Below are 7,478 nucleotides of genomic sequence, written 5' to 3' on the forward strand. Positions count from 1 at the left end.
AGTTGTCAAGAAAATAACTATAAAGCAGAGACAGACCCTTAAGGTTTCTTCTGTGTGGGAAAGAGGCTGCAGGGAAGAGAAAAGGGCATCCTCTACTAGGTAATGAAGTCTATTTTTGAACTCTGTCAAGGTAGGATAAGGTGCTTCTAGCAGCTCCTACCAAGATGTGGCAACAGTACTCCATCCTAAGACATACAGGTAGAGAATTTCATTGGCAATGAGATATTTACTGGAACGGTGGATTGATCCCACCATTTTTCCAGCGACTTTGGAAACGGATTTGATGTATGTGTTCCATTTCAGATGAGGAGTAAAAGTCAGACCAATAAGCTAGCCAGAACATGGAACAGTCCCAAGACAAGAGTTATTCATTTCAATTGATGCCAGACAGGGGTCAGAGCGTTGATGATGTAAAGAGAGAAGCTTGATTTTAGATGCATTAAAATTACCCAGCCATCCCTTTCGCCATTGCACAACGTGCTCAAGATCAGAGGAGAGAAAATCAGAAAGATCTTGGTCATTTGTAGCCTTTGAAGTGTTGCCATAGATGGTAGAGTCCTCGGCATAAATGTCTACTAATGATCTTAGGATGTGATTTGGAATATCATTGATGTAGATCATTGGATTTGAAAATCACAATGTTATAGTTGGCAGGTAAGCAGTCTTGTGGTAGTGTGTTCAACGGATGGGAAGTTCTTGAAAAGAAACTTTTTTTATGAAAAAAAATATTGTTGTGTGTGTGTGTGTGTGTGTGTGTGTGTGTGTGTGTGTGTGTGTGTGTGTGTGTGTGTGTGTGTATTTTTACTCTTTTTAAACCCAAATAAGTCATATTGTGAGTTGGACATAATAAGGCTTCTATTTAGGATCGTGTCTAACAGGGGATCGTGGGGAGTTGAGTACTGAGATGCCTGTTCACATTACATTTAAGCGTCAGGACAATCAGGAAAGCAGGAAGCAGGAATAGGATTAAAAAGTCTAGCAGTCCGGGTGAAAGAAACTATTAGAGTAGAAGGCTTTCTGGCATCTAGGGGACTCTACAGTGAAGGGGTGAGATTTTGCTGCCTGTAGGGTTTGTTTGGAATGTGTATGTCGAGAGGGTACATGAGAGCACATTCCATTAAAGTACATGTAAAACAGGTACAGCAACGCAACAGTTCGGTGATGGGGCAGTGGTTGGAGCTTGGATGATAGTATGGAACCTATCAGATTGGAGATCCTTTTTTTTTTTTTTTTTTTTTACACATTGATCACCACTTATCAAGGCCCGGAAGCCACTCAGGGATAAGGGTTATAGCAAGTACATTACCTTAGTGTGGAGCTTTGATGAAGTGTTTACTTAAGGGGGCGGTTCATTAGGAATTTGTTAACATTGGACTTGAAGACATCCAAGTTGTAGTCCGGAGGGAAGCAGGCAGACGGAACAGAGTTTACAAAGATGACCATTAAATATCTGCAATAGAAAAAGATTTCCTAAATCCATATTGTTTGTCAGAAAGAAGGTTATTGCAAGATTGATTAATGATCCAGACATTTGTCGAAGATTGGGAGGACACTTATTGCCGGGGAGGGAGGGGCGATAATTTTGCAGGTCAATTCACCAGAATTCTTGAGAACTAGTATCACAGAGGCAATTTTCCAGCTATCAAGGAAGATTCGGGAGATCAGGGGCCAGCTCAGTAAAGCATTTCTTTATTACATTTCTGAATGTTTGAGATGAGGATTCGTTATTATTATTATTTGGATTCATCAGACTACTGTTCTCATCTTGAGTGTGATTTTCGGAACGTTTCGGTTGATGTAACCTCCGACCTTTTTCAGGTGTATCTTGTCAAACTCGGGAATATTTCTGTCAAACTCTGGAATTTGGACAGAATTTCGAACGGAACCCTTTATTTATTTCAAAGGGGTAGCATGCTCTTGTTCTGTCAGCCATGACTAGATAAAGGTCCTAAGTAATTCGCAAAGGTATATTTGTGTCGCCCACGCTGAGAATTGAACCTTCAACCTTCAGGAGAATATCACTTTTGCAATTGATTTTTCCAAGTACTCTAACCACTGCACCATGGGTCCGACAAGATACACCTGATAAAGGTCAGAGGTTAACTCGACCGAAATGTGAAAATTGCACTCAAGATAACAACAGTAGTTCGACGAATCCAAATAATACGATTTTCTTTATTACTATAGCAGGGATAAGATCTGGTCAATATGCTTTGGATGTGCAAATGTTTTGTTTTTTTTATGATATTCTGAACATGGGACGGAATGAGTATCTGTGTGTTTTCCATTCATAGTGGAAAACTAGGGAAGAGTAGTTTGTGGATATCATCCTCTGCTTTGGGGGGTGGGGCTCAGTCTATTATGTGTTTATTCAACATGCTTTCATCTTCCTAACCTAGTAAAAATATGCAACCAACTGGTTAGGGTTATGTGTTACAGAGAGAGAGAGAGAGAGAGAGAGAGAGAGAGAGAGAGAGAGAGAGGTGAGTGAACGTGTAGTGTAGACACGTTTACAAGAACCGATGGTCAGCTGACCAGATTACGTATGAGTGACGTGGTTGGCTCGATCGGGGAGATTTGATTTGGGCTTTGAAGAAGACGGACGGTTTTTCCGTTGTCTCCCCCTCTTAACTGGGGAGGGGGGAGACGAACGCTGACGTGTGTAGAAGAAGAACCCCCACACAGGCCGATTTCACTTCCACTTCTGCAGGACCTCTGGGGAAAGTGAAATAAAAACTATAAAACCCATTCATCGTCTTGGAGTGATAAATCTTCGTCAAACAGGTATCAAGTCTCCCTCCAGGATGAGAAATTTCCAGATGATCCAACATCGAAGAAGCAGAGGTAGGTTCTGAAAATACATGTCACACACACGATTCCCTTTATGATAATCAAACACACAACCATTTATATTAGAGACAATCATACGCACACGGAATCTTTTTTATGTTATACAAGAAAAGTAAATGGTGCTCCTCAAAGGTAACTATATGTAACACATGTTCAATTTGGCGCTCCTCGATGATAACCAATATATAACATATGGTTTAAGGTTTAAAGTGAGGTTTAGATTAGAGTTTATGGCTAGGGTTATTGTTAGGGTTTAGTACTAGAGTTATGGGTTAGAGTTTAGTGTCAGGGTTAGATTTAGAGTCGTAATTTCGAGTAAGGCTTTAAGGTTAGATTATGGTTAGAGACTTAGGTTAGAGTTTTTGTTAATTATATATAAGATTTTTTTTATTTTTTCTCATAATGTGTAACTGAAATAGGTTATTGAGTTTTGTAAATTAGGAAGTGAGTGGTTTGTAGATATCACCCTCTATTTTAGGGGCTAGTTTATTATGTGGTCATTCAACATATTCTTATCTTTGTAACTTAGGTTTAGGGTTAAGGTTATAGTTACGGTTTAGGGTTAGGGATTTGTTTATGGCTATGGTTAGGCTTAAAGGTTAGGTTAGGCTAGAGTTATCCTTGAATTTAAAGCCATGTTTAATTTCAAAAGAGTTTACGATGGTTAGCTATTCTGTACCCGGAAATAAATAATTTTCAGTGGGTAGCTGTTCTGTACAAGTCATGGACATTTTAATTTTGCAAAGAAAAAAAGATCTTTCTCATGTTGACAAAAAAGTGCCGGATTGTTAAAAGATTCAATTCTGGTTTCTGATTGGTTGCTAGCAGAACGTGGCTCTATTTGATTCGTCAGTTTCTATCGCCAGTGTCTATAAGTAAAACCTTCCAACTTTAAGTGATCATACTTTCTTAATAGATAAAAAATATTGCAGCACGATACAATTACCGATTCCATACTAAATACACTTTTAATATATTAAAAATATTGCAACAGTTATAATTTAGGGTTAGGGATGTTGCTTATTAGATATAAGATTTATTGGTTTTTGCTTTTAATCACAATGTGTAACCAAAATGGGTTTTGTAATTTATTATAATAAAATCGTATTTGTAGAGATATACTCGTTTAAAAACTAGTCTGTTAAATAGTTTTGTGCACAGCGAACACACAGACACAATTTTTAGAAAGAAAAGAATAAGCAACTATCGCCCCTTTTGACCTCATCTCTGACAAACAGACGTCGACACTAAAATTCCGTTTCAATATCTTTTCTTTTTCCTCTTTCGTCTCTCTCTCTTTCTCTCTCTCTCTCTCTCTCTCTCTCTCTCTCTCTCTCTCTCTCTCTCTCCGTGGCACGGACGATGAGCGACATGTTCCAAAGCTTGGTTCACAGGCAAACACGACTCTCGAATGAAACGAACATTTGCGTACTAATCCAGTGTTAGCAAGGCAATCTAAACATTTTATAATCATTGACAAACTCTACGATGAATGAATTACCTCGTAACAATGCGAACTGAACAATTAATCTCAATCCACACATGATCGCCAGAGATCAACAAAACACCCAATACACAATACTCTTACACGTTTTCTACTAAAAAGTATTGTTTGTATAAAAATGTATAAATGTTTTCTACACGTTTTTAATAATATATAAACTCGGTATCTATCTTCATTAATTTATTAGTGGTTCGGAGACGTAATGCTGCTGCAACATTTTCCTAACCGTTTGTTCATAATTTGTTTAATATATACAAAATATACATTTTATTCCTTAATTGGAATTCAGTTTTTTGAGATGAGCATTATATATATTAATTTATTTTATTTCGGACTATTAGTCTCATCTTTATTAGTTGCTGTTTTTCATCTTTTATTGGTTTGTTTATTATCAAGGTTGGATTCTTTGATCTTATAAATCCATGTTTATTTATTATCTGATCTTTCATAGTCAGGTCCGTACCGATTAGTATATATATATATTATTCCTTAATTGGAATTCATTTTTGAGATGAGCATTATATATATTAATTTATTTTTATTTCGGACTATTAGTCTCATCTTTATTAGTTGTTGTTTTTCATCTTTTTTTATTGGATTGTTTATTCACAACGTTTCAGCCAACTAATTCCTTTGATGAAAAACAACAACTAATAAAGATGAGACTAATAGTCCGAAATAAAAATAAATTAATATATATAATGCTCATCTCAAAAATGAATTCCAATTAAGGAATAATATATATATATATATATATATATATATATATATATATATATATATATATACTAATCGGTACGGACCCGACTATGGAAGATCAGATAATAAATAAACGTGGATTTATAAGATCAAAGAATCCAACCTTGATTGCCCTTCGAGGCCCGTGGCGCAGTTGATAGAGACGTTGAATCTCTACAATTCCAGATGAACATTGTCTGAAGATAGCGGTTTCAATCCCACCCAAAGCGTGCCAGAGGTTAATTGGCCAGAAAATATGGTGAGACGACAACAACTACGGGTGGCAGTGATGGCTGAGAATGCAGTTAGGAGATTCGATGTTCTTATCCGTCGCGGTTACCACCTGACGAAGGCCAGAGGGATAGTTGGCCGAAACGTTGTGAACAAACAAACCAATAAAAGATGAAAAACAACAACTAATAAAGATGAGACTAATAGTCCGAAATAAAATAAATTAATAAAATATACATTGTTTCACAGATTAATTTTCACACTAAAAACGTATTCTTACATATTTTATTCCGGTATGATTTCTATATATACATTTATTCAAAAGGAATCACCATTCAAGTGGTTGCCTCATTTGAATATTACATGTAAGAAAACCTGTTTTAATAATTAGCAGGCTAGATGGACATGTTGCAGCAAGAGACATTTTAAGTGGTGTCCAGATGGTAATAAATTCTTTTGTTAAAAAAGAAAAAAAATGCCGATCTGGATTTTTATTTATTTCTTTTCGGTTTTATTTTTATAAATTACTAAGGTGTAACTCTAGGTGTATCAGAATTTTTGTAGGAATTTTTTACACCCCTAACACGAAACTGCAAATAAAATATTAAAAAAAAAACTCGTATTTTCTCTTTTAAAAGTGGGTTGTTTATTTTCTTTATGGATTATACTTCCAAAATAAACTATTAAAGTTGCATAAAAAGTAATAGAAATATTTTTTAAAAAATAGTAATGAAATTAATTGAATGTTACGAGTTCAGTATTTTTCAATTTTTAAACTTTAAAAATCTATCAAAATTTTCCTATTGATTCTATTTTTACGATATTTTCAGGGTCAATGTGAAATTTTATGCTCTTTCCAATAAACTGAATATAATATTTTAGACAAGCGTTTTTTTTCTTAATTCACCCCCCCCCCATTTTCAAATGTTTATTAAAAAGTAAATAATTAATTTATGTACCAAAGTTTTATATATCACAAATTGAAGATAAAAGATCAATAAATAATATATTCAAATTTAAAACAAAAAAAGTAGTGTTTTTTAGAAATTTACCTGTAAAGTCCGAAGTTTAAAACCTTTTTTTTTTAAACACGTTGTTTGTTTGTTTGTTTGTTTGTTTGTTTGTTTGTTTGTTTGTTTAATGAAACCTTGGTCCTTGCTCCTTTAATTGAAAAAAAATAGGGCTTGAATTACATTTTTCGGGGAGTTATAAGCTTCGAAAGATAGCGGGTGGAATTATTCAATAGTTTTCACGAAATTTCTGACACTGCTAGTGTAACGCCATATAACGTTACATATATTTATTTTGGATGCCGTAACAAGGCCTATTACCAAAAAAGAGTCAATATGAAGAAAAGAAAGTACAACTAGTAACATCTATATATATAAAAGCCAAACGTCTGTGTGTATGTATGTATGTTTGTTTGTAACGCTAAAACTTTTGAAAGACGGAACCAAACTTGACAACTTTGGTATCATATTGAAGCCCCATCACCCGGATGACAAATATCGAAATTTCACGTCAAACGGACCACTAGAAGTGGGTCAACTGATCAGTGTTCTTCAAGGGGGGCCCCCAAAAACCTGTAATTATCTATATATATATAAAAGCCAAACGTCTGGTCAAGTCACTAAATAGAGATTAGCTGGTTTCCCGGCATAGCCCAGGATGTAATATAGATTGACTGAAATACATGTTCTAGCTGGTTTCTAGGCGTTGCCAGGGATGTAATATAGACACATTATGTTGTATATTACCTGTTCTCTTCTCCCTAAGGTAAAACAATTTCATATACATGCTGTAAATTACCTATGCTAGAGATAAAACATGAACAATACCAGTCCTAGGGTAGATAAAACAAATAATACATAGAGATGAAAGATTCCTCTCCCCTAAGAATAAAACATATGTTCAATATATGTTTTTTCATTGTTTATATGGTCCCGAGCAACGCCGGGTAGCCCTGCTAGTCTATATATATAAAAGCCAAACGTCTGTGTGTATGTATGTATGTTTGTTTGTAACGCTAAAACTTTTGAAAGACAGAACCAAACTTGACAAATTTGGTATCATATCGAAGCCCAATCACCCGGATGACAAATATCGAAATTTCACATCAAACAGACTACTAGAAGTTGGTCAACTGATCAGTTAT

At 35.2% G+C, this 7,478-nt stretch overlaps 1 protein-coding gene across 2 annotated transcripts in view; it reads left to right on the forward strand.

Moving 5' to 3' along the window:
- Nucleotides 1–7,478, forward strand: part of LOC145266996 (NAD(P)H-hydrate epimerase-like) — a 697,567-nt gene that overhangs the window by 689,475 nt on the left and 614 nt on the right. The gene's annotated exons all lie outside the window — the stretch shown is intronic.

This window comes from Euprymna scolopes, chromosome 42 (assembly GCF_053919585.1).
Source record: "Euprymna scolopes isolate OS-2025 chromosome 42, ASM5391958v1, whole genome shotgun sequence".
Classification (NCBI taxonomy): Eukaryota; Metazoa; Mollusca; class Cephalopoda; order Sepiida; family Sepiolidae; genus Euprymna; species Euprymna scolopes.